Source organism: Trachymyrmex septentrionalis, unplaced genomic scaffold, assembly GCF_001594115.1.
Source record: "Trachymyrmex septentrionalis isolate Tsep2-gDNA-1 unplaced genomic scaffold, Tsep1.0 scaffold2, whole genome shotgun sequence".
In the NCBI taxonomy this organism is placed as follows: Eukaryota; Metazoa; Arthropoda; class Insecta; order Hymenoptera; family Formicidae; genus Trachymyrmex; species Trachymyrmex septentrionalis.
The window spans coordinates 1,312,652-1,332,451 of NW_017305179.1; the positions used below are offsets into that span (position 1 = coordinate 1,312,652).

At 34.7% G+C, this 19,800-nt stretch overlaps 1 protein-coding gene across 2 annotated transcripts in view; it reads left to right on the plus strand.

The window, feature by feature from the left end:
* The window catches only part of LOC108747510, a 143,032-nt gene that overhangs the window by 46,759 nt on the left and 76,473 nt on the right, over positions 1-19,800 (plus strand). Inside the window, exon 1 of one of the 2 annotated variants that reach the window (XM_018485053.1) lies at positions 1,378-1,450. The exons of the other annotated variant lie outside the window; for it this stretch is intronic. The gene's annotated coding sequence lies outside the window, so the exon portion shown is untranslated. Of the gene's footprint in view, positions 1-1,377; positions 1,451-19,800 lie in introns of those variants that run through there. 2 annotated transcript variants of the gene reach the window in all.

Here is a 19,800-nt window from a genome sequence, read left to right on the forward strand (position 1 = left end):
ATACGCATGTGTATCGTGTATGTGACTGTATATGCGTAGCGTATCGGTTTTATCCGATTGATGCAACTAAATTGGACAATTGCAATCTCCTGGAAACTTATGAGATTTTATATGCTGCTACTCTTCTATCGCCAAATTGTTTTCCAGTATTGGACAAGGAGCAGGTAGCGAAATCGATCGCTCGTGAGAGTTTCATATCACGGAAGTAAGAAAATCATTTTTATAATATCTTCGGTATAAACGTAAAGTTCACTGAGAATAAATCATCTCGCCTTGACCAATTTACTAATGTGCTTAAAATAAAATATATTTGCTGAAAGATTCATACATGCCACGAGCAACGTACTTCAATCGCGTTATTCTGAAGATTAATTGGAGCCGTAAATTTCAACGTGAAAACATCGAGGTCACGAGTTTCCGAGTCACAGGCGATTAAAAATGAAGTTGACGTACTTATGCTTGTTAATATATAAATTAATATTTAATTCTATTTACGCGTTTCACATCTATCAGTCGTTTATTATTAATTTCCACAGCTCGAGTAATTAATTTATTCCGCGAAATAAAAAGAATATATTTTTTAAATTTAAATATTTCAAGAACAAAGTTTATCTTTATTTTGCACGGCAGAGATAGTTTATTATTATTCCGCCTCAGGATGCGCGTATATCGCGAAACGAAAAAATATTTGCCGTACGTTATATTGCAGGGATACGGTGAAATATTACGTGGAAACGGTATTCTGTCTAAACGTAACGTCGGACACTCGGTCGTTATGTTTACATTGCTTTGTTATCCGCGCGGCGTGACTCGAGGAGGTACACAACGGCGCGAGGCGTATTGCGTAGGTCGCATTACTCTTCGGAACACGAGCGTGACAAGTGTTGGGATACGTCATGCGCGATCTGTCGTTACGATTATTGCAATGAACGTTTAATTATCAGCACGCGATTGATGAGCTTTCGCGATCGACAACGTAAGGCTCCGTATCTCGAGATGACAGGCTGATTATCGAAGCTGATACTCGCGCGACAATCTAATCAGTCATTAAGACGAAAGAGGATGAGGGACGAGAATCGTAGAATATATTATTTCATCACGATGGATCACGTTACTTTCGGTAGCGTTGCTTGAATTTGCACAACGCGTGACTTGAACTTTTTAATTCATGCGTATAATAATTCGTTCCTCTCTTCTTCGAAGCGCAGCACACGAATCGTCGGATCAAATAACTGAAACTAAAATGTAGAAATATAGTTTTAGTTAACAATATATTTCGTGTATATTTCTCGTACGATCGTCGTATATTCTATGGAGTTGCATGTCACGTTTAACGTCGGGAATGCCGTGTAAAGTGCCCCGCGATCGTATTTAATCGCGTTTTCACGAGTGAGTGTTGCGTAAAGCGATTGAGTGCAACGGAGTAACATCGTATATACGCAACATACAGGTAAATGCCCTGGAGAATATAAAATTTTGCGTTTTGTTCTTCGTAGAATTGTAAAACAAAACTCGCAGTATCGTAGCAACAATAATTTCAGGCACAAAATTCGATACAATTGCAAATTCTCGCGTTTTCTCAGAATTAAAAAGATCAGATTTTAAAATGTTTGAAGGTGGCTCAAAAATACAAATATAAATAATACAAATATAAAGGGAGCATACAGTCATCACAACGATAGACGCGTTTAAACGAAAGTCATATATTTAAAATTATCATATATAATAAAAACGTAGACTTTTCGGTCAAGATTTGACCATCATCAGTACGTCAAGTAAAGAATGAGAAATAAGGAAATATAAAAAATTAATTAATTAAGCAATAATCGCTAGTCAAAAAGATGGTAAAACAATATCATATAAAAAGATTAGATGTTGTAATATTTATTAAGTTCCGACAATCAGGTCTAAAGTTCTATCATCATGCAACACTTCAATCAGATTTGATCTTACTCGTAATTTTATTCAAAACAGGTGATGATTGTTAGTTATCACCTTGCTACTGCGTGTTGAGATTTTCCATAATGTTTTTTTTTTATTACAGCGAGTGCAAAAAGTATTTGTACAGAGAGGTCTTAAAAAAGAAACTTTATTTAAAAAAATAAACATTAACTAGCAATTTAGTAACAAAAAATAAAAGAAATTACATGTGTATTTCTTAAAGTTATTTTAACTGAAAAGATATGTAATAATTATAATATATGTTATCTGAAAAATAAGTGAAAATGAAAGGTTTTATTAGCACAAAAAGTATTCGTGCAGTGGAGAAATTTAATTTCTAAGATCACGCGAATTTCTTATTTATTTAGGAATTTATTCGTTTATAATGTTCTCATTGTATGTATAAAATTGTTAATTAATATTTTTAATAGATAAAGCCTTTTTATAAAAATTTCCCCCGTACCAATACTTTTTGTACTTACTGCGGCTATTATTATTGATTCTGGTTTTATATACCGTATTTAAATTTTTTCAAAATTCGTCTAATTTAGAGACCACGTGCGTATAATATTGTTTCACGCGTATGGCAATGCAGTAACGTGTTTATGCTAAATGCGACGTTAAGCAATCGTCAAGGTAATTCATGCTGTGTGTTGATGCGTACATGCAAATGAGAAACGCATACTACGTCGTTCATAAGCAAATAAGTGTGATTAAGGCAGTGTGGGAAATACATCAAGAGTCTTCGCTCGTATCGTTCGCGTTGTCGGTAATGCGAATGATCGTTGAATACCGTTTCTAACCGATACGATATAATTTCGTCGATCATGCTCCCGCGTGTTTAACGTTTGCGATTCGCATGGGATTCGAGTCGTGTAAATTTTGTGCGAAAAAGTTTTAATTAAATTGAATTTGAAATGGTCACAAGTCACTCTTCAATTGAAAGGCCATCACATAGATTGGATTAAAAACCGGCTGTTTTAAGCGTAACGCTGATTTAAAAAATATTGTGCCGAAAAAGTATATACACTATTTCGACAGATTTTTGTTTAATTAAACGTACATACTTTTTTTATGCGTTCCATGAGATTCTTTAGATACTGATACGAGATACTGATCATTTATCAAATTAAAGGAATCTCGACGTTTTTGAATATTAAATTTAATCGTTTACTACTTATTATGCTTGATGCTTTATTACGCGGTTATGCAAGCTATGTGAATTCAAGAAACTTTTTACACAAAGGTTGTGCTGATTTTTCTCGCGTTTTCTCTTTTACAAACTTAATTACCTCTCTGCTAATAATCCCGATCAGCAGGTGGAAGCAAATATAAAGCGTTGTTTCCTCATTTTGCCGTCGACAATATCGTCCAGTTTAATGAAAATAACTTCCTCTCTTATGAACTTTACATTGAACGTCTAAATATAAAAGATAGAATATTTAAAAGAATTGATTTACCTACAACAAATGCATATTGTTGTCAATATCAGCAACAAAAGAAGAAGCAATAAGATAGTATCACTAATTGAAAAAAAATGTATAACTGTAATTAAAGACAACAGACTAAAATATATTCTGAGATTTTTAATTTTTTTCCGGCTAGTTGCGTAGTTTAGAACAACTTTATGTTTTTGCTGGCAACGTGATTGGTATAAAATCAACTTTTAATTATCGTGATTTGTTTCTACCGTAAAGTCGACGTTCGAAAGTATCGAAGAAACTGAAGTTTAACTTTTTCAGTTACGTGCCACATTAGAGATTAATACATTTGCGATTTATGTCCTCGGAATTGCGGTCCCAGTCGCCGGCGATTTTTCTTTATTTTCTCGAGGTAAGAACGTGACAACGTCGGCTTACGGTTCATCACGTGGTTCGATGTTGGTGGCTCACGTCTTTTAACAGCATTCGTCGTCGTCGTCGTCGTCGTCGTCGACCAATGAGTAATGTCCGGCATAACGAGCTTTCCGCTAAGGATCTAAGGAGGATTTGTAAGCGCGACCGCGACGGGACCACCGACGACGATCCTTTTGCTTGAAGTCTGATCGTGCATGCGTTTATCTAATTGCCGCGATTATCGTCTGTGCAAGGAATTCATTAAGCCGATGCTGTTGACGATATTCCGTCTGTGTGTGGCAGATGTTATATGAATTCGCTCTGTCGAGTTTAAATTATTTCCATAGATAGTCAGAGAAGGCCTGGTATTGAAACCAATATCAGTGGAAATCTACGATTTTATCAAATTTTACCACGAAAATTTATAATCAAACTGTATTAATTAAAAAATTTTTATACACTTTAGCGATTTATTTATTAAGAAACGTATAGAAAACAATAATATCTCGAAATGTTAAAAAATACTTTTGAAAAACTATTAACTCGAATATTTTCGAAAACTATTAACTCGAATGTTTCGACACGTTTTTGAAGGGACTTCAATTTTTTAAATATAATTTGATAGCTTTTATGTAAAAGGCGTACTGTGGCGGAAAAATTGAAGTCACGGACAGCGGCTAGTATAAAGGTAAAGGGCGAGTTTTAAAGAGACTGCGTCAAACTGTATGCAGACAGTAGCCTACTTGATATTCCACCGAGTGCAGGCGGTGTCTTCGCGCGACTGCAAATCGTGGCATTAACGCCCGATCGCTCATTGTTTGTCGACGATGGTGCAGCCTAATATGATCGATTTGTCACTGGATCCGCAGAGCGATCGTGAGCCAAATGCGAGCCGAGCGGAACGACGTTGCGGACAAATTTAGGATCGCGTTGCAGATTTATAGAATGGAATCGGATTTTGCGCCTTCCGTAGATTCACTCGATCTCCGTTGTCATGGAACACAATATTCAACGAATCTGCGTATTTGACAATAACAAAATTAGAGGGCCCAAACTGAATGACGAATATGCATGAACAATAAAAAAAAAATTGTTTTTTTCCACGCACATATGCATTATTTATAAAAAGATGACCGAATCTTTTTTTCTGAATGCAGGTGCGAAACTTGGTAAAGTTACTTTACAGCAATGCACTTTGTATCAATAAATGCAATAATAACACTTTGATGCGCTGAAACCAAATATCTTTAAAAGATCCTTGTTTTATTTCTACATTGAGAACAAATGTAGAAAATTTTTATAAATATTTATTTGAATTTGAGTGCCGACTAAAGACATTTACTTACAGTAAGTATAAATATGTACTTAATAATACGAAATGGCAGTTAAATCAAATAAATGGTTCTTGTATCAAATAAATATATCTTCGTATTTAATAAACGTTTAGTTGGCGCTATTCAAACAAATGATTTATTTAAATTTTTTTTTCAATACAGTTCTAACGAAAAAATATTTTGATATTTTGTATACAGAGAATTGCATGTTCTATGCGTTTATATATTTGTTAATTGAACACGAACGGATTCAGTATATTGCGAGTGAAAATCTAAAGAGAAATAAACGGACACGTTTCACGAATGAACGAAACGGGGACGGAATGGGGATATTAGATGGCCTTCTCACGGGAGTGAGATATCTTCACGTTGGCTTAACAAATGGTTTGGACATTCCGAAACGAGATATTGGGTGTAATTCGTAAAGTCTCTCTTGGGTCTCACAATTGCGCTGTACAGGCAATAAGTACAGGCGATGCGATCCTACAAAATCTTTGCTCGCTAGATTCTCCGGTCTTTCTTCGGGATCTTGGTAGTTCACTCACGTTCTCGCGGAGTCCGCGGAGGGACGATTTTCATACTGGATGCGCCGAGAGCATTGCAAAACTTGTCGACGCTAGAGTTTCCTGAGCTTCTAGTATATTAGCGTTTAATGCGTAAATTTGATATACAGAATGTCAGTGAAGAGAAGTTTGTTAGACTTTGGAAACGCGTTTGAGTTAAGTAAATATGTAGAATCGTGTACGATTGCAGTTTGCTAGTTGACATTAGTAATTAATCGAAATAATAAAAAATAAAGGCGGCAGCGAGTAGATATTTTCAGCAAAGAATGTGAAAAAAAGTAGCCGACAGATATAGACGTTAATCAATTTTAATAAGCAAAGGATGATCCATTATTAATTTTAGCGAATGCGTTGTTGTTTAAGTATCATATTAAAGACGTGTAAAATCACCTGTTGTTCTTTTCAAAGATGACTCGCTGCGTTTCCAAACTGAGATGTAATTTAGATCTCGGGTGTGATACAAGATTGTTTGTTTTGCTCCAACTCGATCTTGTAAATTGCGAGACTTATGAATGCTCGAAGCACGGCAATCTGCCAAGTGGCTTTAATTATGAGATTTGTGGGAATTTGTGCGAGTACTAACGTTGTAAATTTCTTACTTGACTTGAAATAGACAGATCGTAGCGTCGCGCTTAATCCTCACAGTAATTAGGGGCCTCGCTCTGATGCTCTGATTTACTAACATGTTTTAGCTGCATCGTGCTCCGAAGTCTCATCGAGAAACTGTGATCCAAGAATTTCTCTCCTGTTAAAGACATTCACGAATGTTGATTATCTCTGCATTAAGCCGTTTGTTGATTATTTATTTTAAATTTATCTAATCGGACATTGTACTGTATCTTAATTTTTATGTGCACATGTTAATTCATTATTTATTTGTTCTACTATTGTAGTTCAAAGAAAATATAGATTTGTAAATTTCCCCTTTGTATTTGCTCGCGGCGATTTCCTTTATTACTATTATTATTTGACATTTTTCAATTGCCTCTTTACGTTATGTGAATCATTGACGGTGAGCAAGCAACAATCACACGCGACAGTCGGAGGGGTTGTAAACGGTAATAGGTGTAAAACACGTTGGCCAAATGAAATTGTACAGCGGCGTCAGGAATTGTTTGCGAGCTGAATTGATCGCGTGACATATACGGTAACTCTCGTAACCGTAACTATCATGCTCGTCGCTATTTCCGATGTCCTGCGCGAGCGAGCGATTACGAAAAGAGTCAGCATTTAATTATAATCGAATTATCATCTTCGGATTGGGGACCGAGGGGGGCATCAGATGCATCAGATGCATGCCACGTACACAGCGCGACCTAGACGAATTATTATTTTCTATTCTGCTTCCGTATCATACGTGCTACCGATTTAATAGAACGTTTGCGTCCACTGAATGTGAACCCATGTATACGATAGATTTAGTTATTAATATTGAATATTACCGCGATTGCCGTGGCGTTTTAAGTTCAATATTCCCAATTATCTTTCTCGTCGAGATATCGAAAGGAAGCCAGTTATCGAAGAGATTCAGAAGCGACTCAGCATCAGGTAGCTTCTCGCCCTAATGAAGTGAACTGCAACATTCACAAAATTTATTACATTAGCGTTTAACGAGGTATCCACGGAAATAATTAGTAAACCGTGTAGCTATGTAGCGTTTAAAGGAAAAGCCAGTTATTTTTATGCCGTTTTTACATGATGAAGCAACAAAGGGGATATTTTAACTTGGGGATTAAAAAATTAGTCCCCGGAGTTATCGCGATATTGTAAATTGAATTTACTTCTTGCATCCAGTTTCCCATCATCTTCATCCATTAGTCGATCAAGCTTCGGAGAGGGATTGCGGGGGCTCAAGTGGATAATACTCTGGAGGGAAAAACCGGAAGCGATGGTGGGAGCATCCATTCGATGCGCCGTTAATACAGCCGTTTATATATGGCAGAGAGCCGGGTACATTGAATCGTTACCCGGGGAATCGTCGCGAGAGGATACAATTCCCTCGCGACTGGCTGCGCGTTCGGTGTCGTTAATACCGAACTAATCTAACTTCGCGCCGTTAGGACGATAAACAATGTTACCTCGGAGCTGCGCTATCGTAGGCAATGCAGCCAGCTCAGCCGGCCGTTCGATCAGCCACGAGCTGGATCGTATGTGTCCAGAGTGTGGGTGGCACACCGAATTTATTGGTCACTTGAGATAATTGGCACGTATCATCCGCCAGTCTCGATTGCGGATTTGAACACGGACTGATCACGCAATCGGCGCGCGTCGCGAGTAAATACCCGCGTCTCCGTTTATCCGTAGAAGTAATTAGAAATTAGAAACTCGAGAGTGAAACACAACCACCTTCGGCGACGGTAAACCAGTAATCCAGCATTTCCTATTTCTGCCTAATGGTAGAAATAGGATATATTCAGTATATACATATATTTGGTAGATTCTGGTAAATATGCTAATCCCATGCGAGCATTGCGCAGTGTACCATGTAATAGTTGCAGTAACATCGTCTTCATTACCTTTGAAATGTATTACATCTAAATAGCACATTTAGCAGTTATCATTATACTATTCCACGGGATAGATAGAATTACGGTTCATTGATGTGGAAAGGTAGTTATTAACATGAGAAATTAATTCAAACGTTCTCTCTCTCTCTCTCTCTCTCTCTCTCTCTCTCTCTCTCTCTCTCTCTTCGAATCCAAAATATTTTTATAAGGAAGGTAAAAATTTCCAGTTGAAGAAAATCATTTTTTCCTTCATACATATTATACACATTTTATCAGATACCTAGAGTTTGACAATATTGAACTGTTTTTCATTTCCTTCATTGAGATCTTTTTAATTTGGTTTTAAATTTCTGCCACATTTAATCGGTTTAATTACCGAGAACATCCGATTGCAACTTCTCTTCTGGCGCTTTCCTGTCAAAAAGTAGAGACCAGTTTTCGTTTTAGTTCTCTCTCTCAGCATTTGCAAAACTTTTTAATGGTTAATTACTACAGCATTTCGGTTGAATAAGTGCAATGAGGAGCTAGACGGTAGCCAAACTTAGTTTTGTTTTACGGTAATAGTCGATGCATCTTTGACTGTGGTAACCTGATTACATAAAGAGTAAGTCTTTACTTGGCTGAACGAAGACTCTTGTTGAGAGGAAGCTTTGATGGATTCTAACTTACAGCATTATTCGATATCAAAATAGCTTCGCATAGGAAGAGTGCACGAGAATGTTTCTTGTAAATAATACTTTTAGCCGCGAATAATTTGTATCTTCAGGAAGAAAGAGATTTAAAGATTAAAGCGATAGCAATTTTACATTGTAATTTAAAACAAATTTTATAGGCAAGGGACTCAGGAATTATTAACACATATGTTTTAAACATTGTTTCCTCTTGGCAGAAAAGTATTTTATTTCTATTGTATACACTATTACTTAAAAGATTTCGAATTTTTTCTTATGTTGAGATCGAAAGCTGTAAATATAAACTAAATGACAAATGTGATTTATATTTATTTTTTTTATACAATTTAACATTTTTCAAAATGTAAACTTTTAATTATACATGTTTAATTAGCGCTTTAGCTCAAAAGAAAGATTGGGCGTAATGAATTCATAAAACATCGACGATCATGACACATTATTTATATGTTGTACATGCATAGTAATTTTTAATATAATTTTTTAACATAGAATAGAATATAATTTTAATATAGTTCTCTTTTATAGATTTTTCTTATAAATTCAAACTAATATTCCAACTGCGCACTACAATAAAATACGTGATAAAATATCGCATATGATTTACTTTCTACTTTTTTCATTTTGCAATGAATTGCTATATTAATTTTATGGTGTGGCTAAACAAGAGAAATCGGTGGTATAGTATTTTGGAACCACTCAATCCAGCTGGAATAGCATGGAAACACATTTGACGGTAAAACGTGACGTGTTTATCTATTCGTAATTGTGCGTGTTAATGCATTCACGTCGTTTGATATTTGCAGGAAACGTCAAATGATGAATCATTGATTTTACCATATCGAACATATTACTAAACCACTTTGACACTTTGACGTACTTTTAGCATCAGAGAATCAAAACGATCTGATTGCAAACGAGTATCGCGTACATGGTTTCATAAATGATCTTTTTTACCGCGATTTCTGTTTTATTTCACTCACACACTCACACACATATCGCACGTTTATACTTTACAAACAACATAAAAGTCGATCGTATAATCCACAGATAATATGAAAATTTAACAGTGCATCAGAAATGTAATTGCCTCATGGGTGTACTTCATTTCGAACATTAATTTTTTCTGTCCGTTGAGATTGCGAATGCTATACCGGATGCTTTATTACAATTTAAATAGTATCTGACGAATAAGACTTCAAGGGCCTCCAGAAACGGAAAATTAAAATCGTTTTTAAATATAAAATTTACTAAACTTTTCAATTTTACGTTAACATTATTCTATATTATTGTTTGCGATATACTTTTTACTAAATTATAATTACAACATGTTCTCTCTTGTAGCATAATTTGTAACATTTTGCTATATATTAATTTAATATAACAATTTATATTTCAATACATTACTGTCACTTAGCGAGAGAAGATGAAAATTGGGTATCACGTCTGAATATTAATATTGACGCTTCGATACGCATCGGTATTACCTCGAACGTAACGTTCGAGGTGTGCAATGTATTCGTGCTGCCATTTGAGGTGTACCAGAGGCATGGCTTGAAATTGACCGTGGGGTTTATGCGCGTAATGAAATTCTGATGGGACTCTACGCGACGCAACCAATCGACATTTTGCGGTCTGCTCGACCGCTCGGCCGGAAATTCGCTGTCCGCCATCTTCGAGCTGGACGTGTCCAAGTGCCAAGCTTGGCACACATTCAGAGGCAGTTTTATTAACCCTTTCTTATCGCGCAGCTGCAGATCGAACATATCGAAATCGAGAGTGCCATCAAAATGTCGATGGGCCAATGAAAGAATAATTAAAGATATTTGATACATCAGTTACATTAATTTTATATGTTCACAAATTGCCTGTATTTATAAAATATTTTATAATATATATATTTTTTTATTTTATTGCAACATATCGCAATTTATTAATTGACATGAAATCAACGCTTTACGAAAGAAATTTCCTCTCGTCAGGGGAACTTTTGAAATTAAGAATAACCTAATATATTTTTCGTGTGTTTTTAATTTTGAGTAATTTAGAGAAGAGTTCAAATACATTATGAATATATACAAAAAAAAGTTTCCGAAATTGTACCACAACTTAAACACATTTAATTATTCATGAATTCATCTTTCGTGAGAGATTGATTATCATGGTAATCCCATATAATCTTGTTTTAAAGCAACCGACATAAATCAACTAAGCACCATAATTATCTGCCATAAATCACACATTAGGTAATAAGTATCGGCAATATTTTTTTTTGGCTAATGTATTTCGTACTCGTGTAATTATTAATATAATTTCCGAATTAAACATGATTCGATGCCGCCTTATCGTTTGCTATGGACACAGGCCGATGCTTAATCAATATCAATCAGGTGATTCATCAAACGAGAGAAAATCTGGATTTTGATGGATGTGCATATCGTGGTATTGTACTTAAAGTTTCTTTCCAAGTTACAGCGAGCCAAAGCGATTTTGACTTTGATGCGTATAAACGGTTTTTTTTCACTGACTAACTACTGAAAATTATCTGATCATGACTGGCCGAATATCAACTTGAATTTTATCAGTCAACAATGCTTGTTGTTCTGTAGCTAAAATAAATATTAGTCTTATCGCATTGTACACACAGCTAATTCTAATTATTAATTTAATTAATTAATTGTGATTATTGTCACAATTTATCACCACATTATCTAATCATAGCTGTTTAATATTTAATACATTATATTATGATTTTGACTACATACTATAATTATATATCTATACTACTACTATAATTATATCAGCTTCATATTTATAACGTACAATTTTTTAATGACTGTTTATGCATTTTACTTTTAACATAATTTTGTTAAATGGATATTGAATGCAAATATTTCTGATAATTTTTATCGTAACAAAATCCCGCGCAACGTTAAATTTACGCTATTTTAAAGACTAAATTTTTTACGATGGAAATGTTCTTGTGGGAAAATTTTTCAATATTTATTTGTTAGAAAAATCAAATATTAACTTTTTTTCACTTGCATTTAATATTCTCCATTTGAAAATAAATTACATTTCTGACTTCTACATATATAAAAGTACTGATTGACACACAAAACATATTACAATGTCGCGAAGGCAAGCAGTGCAGTGGCAAGATTGCATATTTGGATATAAAATTTCAAAATACACCTTTCAATGTGGAAAGTATAAATATTTATTAAAAATATATTTTTTAATAAAATCAAAGCTATTTCGAATTAATGGCAAATATCACTTCACTTTTCATTCCGATTCGGAGCGGCCATTTAATTCCACTGAAACGGTGCACTTAAATATGTGAAGATACTTGAATTTGTTTAGAATCGGACGAAGCACTGAAAATAATGCACCATACAAAGCGACTGATGACGGCTTTTGTTATGCGACACGAATTTGACATTGCGCCATATATGGAATGCTATGTAAAGGATCGTCAGAAAATGTCTGCAGTCAATATTCGAGTCGCATCGTGAAGTACCCATCACCGCCGCAGTGTATCGACTGTTCGACGTTGAAGTATATGACAGTCGATAAACCGACGAGCCGCTTCCTCGGCAATTGTTCGCGTCGGAGGACGCGAAATTAGTTTCGCCGGACAGAACGTCCGCAGAATGCATAGCGCGAGGCCATTCTTTTTTCCCCTCGAAGTCATTTTATTTGTCAAAAATATTTTATTGTCCGTTTCGTTTGCTCACAGTTCGCTCGCTTTCAAAACTAAAATTCAACACGCAAACTGTCGCCCTTTGTACCCTAATTGAATCGAGCGCGTGGGTGGCCCCTGTGCTATGTTTTTGAATGCGTCGGATTTTGCGTTCACCTACGCGCGAAATTTGGGTTTCTATATCGAATCCCGAGGCCGTTTCCGGCCTTCGAGCAATTTCCGCCATGCGACCTTGTACGATCCTTGGATGGTCAGCGGTTGATTGTGAATGGAAATAACACAGAAATTGAATCCGCGTGAACGACGATGATAGGCATTGAATTTTTTCTCAGGTGTTTTTGTTGATATCTGATTGCGTGATATCTGTGTTATGAAATCATTAGGACGTATTGTATATTTTTGTATTATCAGCCAATTCGCAGCTTATGATGTTGAGAGGGGGTGTTGCAAATTTAATAATGTTTCCCTTCGCTCAGCTTTCGGTTTGGCGCTTTCACGACGTGCGTCACTACGCTTACATAATTTAATGCCCTATTCGGTTTGTGTTCTGCGGATAAGCGTGACTTAACAGGATTCCCATTTGCGTTTGAGATTACTTTTTTACAACAACAGTACTTATTTAGCTACGTAATATATTTACGCAACAAGATGGTTATTGAATTTTTATACAGAATATAACTATATTTTAGTCCAAGTTATTTCATTAATATTTGATGCACGGAGCTGAACTGGGAATATCTACACGTTCATCTTGAATTTGCTGATTACGGAAAAACATACTTTAAAAATATTCATATCATTTTCGGATCTTTTACCGAAAGAGTAAATGCGAAATTATCATGTAATTAACATGACGGTGTATTAATCCGAGTAAGATAGCAAGTTGTTATCTTACTCGGGTCAATAACTTCACAGAGGTATTGATTTTCGCAGAAGCCTAAGTCTGTATATAGGCACAACCCGTCGCAAATATCATAAATTATAGCAAATGTCAAATTATTTAATGGAGAGAATGTTGAATGGAAACCGACGAGTTGCCTTCATCCTGTCGTGATATTCTGATACAATTGCATACAATTTGAGATTCAATATTATTTGTTCTTTTTATTTTTATATATTTTTACCTTTTCTTTTTTTATTATTTTCTTCTCTTTTTATACACATAAAGAATATATGAAAGACTAGCTCCGCAAAGTATCCTTTCTGTTTAAGTTCTGTTTTGAGTACTTGAAAATTTTCACCTTTTTCCCTAACTGTAAGAGATAAGTAATCGACAAACACATGATGCTATTAACATATGATGTGCAATGTTCATCATACGGATACTTAAAAGTTCAATAGACTATTCATTCGTATTCTCTCTGATGATAAGCTCTTTATGCAGTTTAAATTTGCGTGAAACTTGCGACGAGTTGATCAGCCTGGCGATATGTATCGGTAATTTACTCATGCTATATTTTCTCGAAAAATAAATAGATACACGTTATCAGTAATCGCTAGCGACAAACTATGATGGAATAATCGATAGGCCCAACCTCATTAAAGGATCTGTGTCGTGCGTATTAATTAATTACGCCGCTAACACCGATCTTCAATCTCGTTTCTTGACAATTTCGTTAATTAAGTACGTGCTCTACGTTGGGAAGTTATCATTCGGCGCACTTCAATCTTGCATCCGGCGGTGAAATCGCGTGTGTATGCACGTATACGGGTGTATGGATTTTCGGAATAAAACGTGCGCGTGTATGTGTGATCGTTGGAATAAAACTGGTGCGCGTGTATATGTATATGACAAAGGTTTTGGAAATTAACTCCGGTATTAATAAAGCATGGATAGTGTGGTTTATGTCCTTTATAAAATCCATACCTATTACTGATATTAACTCTATGCGGTCGTAAGCCGTAATAATTCCGCGTCGTAGTAATTTAAATAATTTGAATATTCCATTCCATTTTAACGGCAAAGGGGAGGAGATTGTGCTAAAATACGTAGAAAATAAAAATCTTAAGAGTCACATTATAGAGTATATACAAAATAATATATAATTCTATATTTTTTATAATATATACAGGGTGTTTTGAAAATTGTGGTGCAATCGGGAAGTGGATGATTTCTCACGGAAAAAGTAAGTCGAAAATATAGAATAAAAATTTTTTTATTTACAGAACTATGTTATCGAAAAAAAAATCGAGTTTGTGAGCGTCGTTTTTTTTCCTCATTGATAGTAGTAAAAAAATATAGGACGTTATGGAATTGCTAGAAAATTTCATGTAGCATCTTCCGGCACATTTTCACCACGACGTGCTCGACGATCGCAGTTCCGTTCGATGGCGATCAATGATCGCACCGCAGGCGTTACTTAATTATGTGCCTCGCGTGTAGTTGGGTGCTTAGCTCGACGGCAGCAAATGGCCGATCGGCAATATAAATATCCATTCATGAGAGTGGTCAACCGACCTCGCGAATGCAACGCGTTTATCAGCCGTAATCTTTCTCATGGTGCATTCGCCGGTCGAGCAAGCCGGTTACGTAACTCACGGTACGCCTGAATGGACATACTCTTGGCACTCCGGAAAACGATTCCTACGTTAAATCGTAGGAACGAGACACTCGAGTTGACAGAAAGAACAAAAAGGAGCGGAAAGTAGAATTAGACATTTATTTTTTGACACAATTGTACACATTTATTAGAAACATCGCATAAAATTGTATATGGTTAGATATGTGTAATAAGAAATAATCAGAAATATAAATTAATTATAATATAATAGTCATTACAGTACTGAGACAGAATAATCGATAATATTAGTAAGCGAAGGATTTTACATTATTAAAAAATATATATTTTATTATTACTACAACAGTTAGGATAAACTCGAATATTTTGATGGCCGTACAGAAAAGATGGTCATAGGCTGTAATTTCTCCAATAATTGTTAAATAGAGCATTTTTGCAGTTATTCTAAAATTTCTGAAAACCTATGACCATTTTTCATACGATTACCTTACCCGAGTTTATCTATATGTATCATTAAATTATTTCTATATTATAAAATAGAAGGATTATACGAGCACGAATTTTTAATGTACAAATTAATAACAATAAACAAAACAATTTACAGGCGTTTCGACATCGATCGGGTCATTTTCAATGTAAGTCGCAGACATTTACGTAAAAACATTATAACGTTTTTATGTAAATATCTGTATTATAATTTAATTATTTTTATATTTTTTATTTATGCCATAATTAAAATTAGACTGAAATTAGACTAAATTAGATTTAGGTTTTTTAGTTAGTGCGTCATGTATAGTAGACGAAAAATTAATGATCTCTTAAAGTCAGTCATATAAATGTGATCACTCGACGTAAATTAACGAGAAGGAAATTCTGTAGGTTAAATACGATTAATATTCTTGATAATCTCAGCGATACGTTAATATATAAGCCATCCTTACACATAATTATGAGTATCTCTCTGTTAGAATTACTTGCAACTTTAAAATTGATATAAAATCAGCATTGCGAGTTTTTTTTTTTTCTAAAATGTATAAGAAATAGCATCGTTTTTTACTTTTTATTTTTTTAACCAAGTGTGAATGCGATCTTGTTTCTAGTATATCAGATCGGAATATTAACGAAACATTTTTTAGTGTAACGTGAACTATTTATCAGCGATATCAGAATATACCTATCATTGTATAATACATTCCAAGTTCTTTGCTTATTCCGTGTTTACATTAGAAATGAATTCAATAACATCGAGAGTTCGAGTCGCCAAATATTTTAGTAAATTGTAGAAATTAACAAAAACTTTCTCTACTGTATAATATTTCTGTGATAACGTTGTTTGTAACCGGAAGGAAACACCGTGCTTTTACCACTCACTACTGATAAAGCGTGATCGTGGGATGCTGCCGAGCATTGACGTATCCGATAGCAAAGCAGCGTGGAGAAGATCTAGTATCCGGGATCGAATTCGTGTTGTAAACAAGGAATAAACAAAGAGCTTACATTAAGTGCATACAATGATACATAGGTATCTGATAAACAATCCGCGATAATAACGAGAATAAAAGATGCATCACGCTAAAAGATATTTCATTGATTATTATTAACTAATATTTAGCTAGTAAAGCATTGTTAATATGAAAAGTATCGATTATTACTGTTTTGATTAAAAAAAAAAATAAAAAAAAAATGAACGATATATCCTCCTTCTCTCCCGTCTTTCTTTTTACAAGCTTCTCGCATGAAAATTTATATACGTGTTCTACAAGTATATATGATGCATTGGGTCCCAATTTTCCCATCCGTGCAGTTTCCCCAGTTTACGTGCGCGCGGTTAACAAATTGTCCACCTCCTGCCGTTGATCTCGGAATGATCGAACGGCCGTAGTAGGATCGCAGCAGTGCAGCACACTCGCGTGTGCGTTCTCTGTAGTGGCACGTGTAGCGCGGCCAGCGGAGGAGAAAGAGCGGGAGCGAGAGTCGTGTCGAGTGATAAGGAAGTAACAAATTGTCTAGCTAGACGAGCCCCCGGCCGACTGTGCGACGTGCTTGGCACGAAACTCGCGCGGCGGGGCTGACCGGTTAGGTCGGCGCGGATCGTTACCGAAAGACGACGACGGGTCAGCACTCGCGCTGCGGTCGATCGTGACCTGCGAAATAATGCGAACACCAAGCAAGCCCCGGGTCCCGACGAATTTATCGACGGGCTACCTGGAGCCCCGGGGAACGCTCGCTCATTTGGGATTCATTTCAATTTTTGAAGCTGGCGATTTCGCGATAGTATCTCAGCGAGAATTCATGGCTTTCTTGTCGCGCGCTGAATATTGAAAAATGTCTGAAGTGCTAAGTATTGGAAATGCAGACTGTTTGCAGATAACGCCTTTATCTTTCTTTTTCCGGGATTTAAAAATGGAGTTTTACATAAGCTTGATAAGAGAAGAAAAATATGTTGACGAAGTTGATTCTGATAAGAAAATAGTGATTACTTGTGCGTCTCTGCTAGAAATATATAATAAAAGCAAATCTTAATTGAAATTTTCCAAGTATGATAGCTTAGGAAATAAAATATTCCAAGTAGATATCATTAGAGTTATACTATATTTTATATACGTATAGATAGAGAATTATCAAGTCTTTGAAGATTTAAGAATTGTAAGAAGCGCGTTTTTAAATTATGCGCGTGTTTAATTTATTTATATCCAATTTGTTAGCATTTATTTTATTCTTTTTTTTTTTACTCGTTAAATTCTTTGGGGAATAGAATTTCACTCTATAAATCTTGGAAGAGTGGCTCAATTTTCCGACTTTAAGAAAGAGATTTTATTCTTCAGAATAAGATTCATTTCAAGAGTTTTAGAGAGTACATGTTATTAATATTACTCAGGGCATTTAATAACTGATGTTGTCTTTTCGTTAAATGGTCGTACTAAAGTCGAGTGATGTAAACGAGAAGCGTATATTATATTGTATGTGCTCTGGGCAGTATGGCGAGGGTGTCTCGTTTTCTCGCAACTTTTGATGGTTTACGGTGGACACGCGCATACTTATCCCAGACATTAACAGCCGGCAAAATGGCGGCTATAAATTTCAGGCTGACGTTCCGACGGCCACGTTAATCCCTGGACGTTCCACTTACTTGGCAACATTGTCCGCCATTATGTAGATTACCGAACAATTCATTCTGGAGCTCACACGATCGCCCGCGCATTATTACGCGATGGATGGTAGAAATTATGGATAAAAATACCAACGTATTATAGGAAATTATTAGTACAAAACTCGAAATGATAGAATTCGAATTTAACAGAAACCTTTGTGCTTTGTAAATTAGATTTCTCTCAAGGAGTTACATGATTGGTGTGAATTCGCGATAGAAACGCACGTTAGAAAATTTATCACGACCATTTATTCATGTTTGTCAAAAGCTCTACTCCTTTATGAAACTCGTAATAAGTTGTTGCATTTTATGGATAAATCTTGTAAAATTTTATAATTTTATTTTAGAAAACATTTTAAATAAATTTTGTCATCTTATAAAGTTTGCAAAGTAATGCATCTTGTAGGTATTAATGTAACATTGATTTTTTTGCGTGGCGTTTTTTTAAAATTTTATCTTTATGGACTACAGGAACGTAATTGAATAAGACATTTTGAGAAATTTGTATTCAAAGAAAATAATTATATTATATTAGAATAAAGAAAAATTAAGAGCCAATTCACCGCAAATTTAAGTGTTTTATTTTAAAACATTTAAAATGTTTAAACCCTTGTAGTCACTTTTTAATTGTTTAGAAGCGTTTTATGTCTAAAAACACATAAAGCGCTTTTTCAAAAACACTTTATATGTATTACTTTAACGGGAATTTAAAGCATTTAAAGCGTTTTAAATATTCAAGCATTTTAAACGCATTAATACATTATTAAAAATAAAATGTTAATTTTAAAAACTTATGATGGACTTCCTGGGGACATGCAGAAAATTAACATTTTTTTGTACAAAAATTTTAATTTTAATATTTTTGCGTGTCTCGAAAGTCGGAAAGTCCAGTCTCAATTTTTTTTAAGTTAAAATTAAAATTTTACTTTTTTAAAATTAGAAATACAAGGTTTATTCCATTAATTAATTATGAACGATGTGAATTTCTTGGATAGATTTAAATCTTAATAAAACTTATACTTTTCAAAATAGAATATAACTATAATGTACAATATTATAGGGTACGCGATGACCATAAAAATAGCTATAAGTTATGATAATTGTTAAATATATATATTGTGTTTTTGTATTCATTTTCAGTTAATATTTATCCTAAGAATAACGTATAAGTTTACCTGTATAACATAATCTTTAAAATATATAAGATTTTTTGTAAGTGTTTTTTACCTTAAACACTTTTTTCTTTTTATAAGCGCTTTACTTTAACTTTTTTAATATTTTGTGTGTTATGCTTGAAAACGTAAGTAAATGTATTATTTATCTGGGACGCATTAAACATTTTACAATAAAGTGTTTTAAACTGATGTATTAAACAGCTATTCTGTTTTATTTCCATATATTTATTTGATTCAATAAAACGTTCTAACGTTTTATTTTAAAACACTTCATAAAACACATAGATTTGCAGTGAGTGTGTGTGTGTGTGTGTGTGTGTGTGTGTGTGTGTGTGTGTGTGTGTGTGTGTGTGTGTGTGTGTGTGTGTGTGTGTGTGTGT